We start from the raw sequence: 1,039 nt of genomic DNA on the forward strand, positions 1-1,039 counted from the left end.
GGTACTAGAGAGATATCCACGATTGACGAACCCTGGGGTGCGTTTACATGTCGGTCATCAACAATCACAGTTTTGGCCGATTCTGGCCCGTTTCGTGGACTATTACTCACTGTTTTGGGGTCCCGGTGTGATTTCCACGATTAACGAACCTCGGGGTGCATTTACGTGTCGCTCACCAACACTCACAGTTTTGGCCGATTCTGGCCCGTTTCGTGGATATTACTCACTGTTTGGTGGTCCCGGAGTGATTTCCACTAAAAACGAACCCCGGGGTGCGTTTACATGTCAGTCATCAACACTCACAGTTTTGGCCGATATTGGCCCGTTTCGTGGACTATTTACTCACTGTTTTGGGGTCTTAGAGTGATTTCCACGATTAACGATCCCCGGGGTGCGTTTATGTGTCGGTCATCAACACTCACAGTTTTGGCCGATTCTGGCCCGTTTCTCACTGTTTTGGGGTCCCAGAGTCATTTCCACGATTTACGAACCACGGGGTGCGTTTACGTGTCGGTCATCAACACTCACCGTCTTGGCCGATTCTGGCCCGTTTTGTGGACTATTACTCACTGTTTTGTGGTCCCGGAGTGATTTCCACTGAAAACGAACCTCATGGTGAGTTTATGTGCCGGTCATAACCACTCACAGTTTTGGCCGATTCTGGCTCGTTTGCTGGACTATTACTCACTGTTTTTGGGTCCCGGAGTGATTTCCACTAAAAATGAACCCCGTGTGCGTTTACGTATCATTCATCAACACTCACAGTTTTGGCCGATTTTGGCCCGTTGCGTGGACTATTACTCACTGTTTTGGGGTCTCGGAGTGATTTCCACGATTAATGAACCACGAGGTGCGTTTACGTGTCGGTCATCAACACTCATAGTTTTGGCCGATTCTGGCCCGTTTTGTGGACTATTATTCACTGTTTTGTGGCCCGGAGTAATTTCCACTAAAAACGAACCTCATGGTGAGTTTACGTGTCGGTCATCAACACTCATAGTTTTGGCCGTTTCTGGCCCATTTCATGGACTATTACGCA

The sequence above is a fragment of the Triticum aestivum genome, unplaced genomic scaffold (genome assembly GCF_018294505.1).
Source record: "Triticum aestivum cultivar Chinese Spring unplaced genomic scaffold, IWGSC CS RefSeq v2.1 scaffold102267, whole genome shotgun sequence".
NCBI classification, from domain to species: domain Eukaryota; kingdom Viridiplantae; phylum Streptophyta; class Magnoliopsida; order Poales; family Poaceae; genus Triticum; species Triticum aestivum.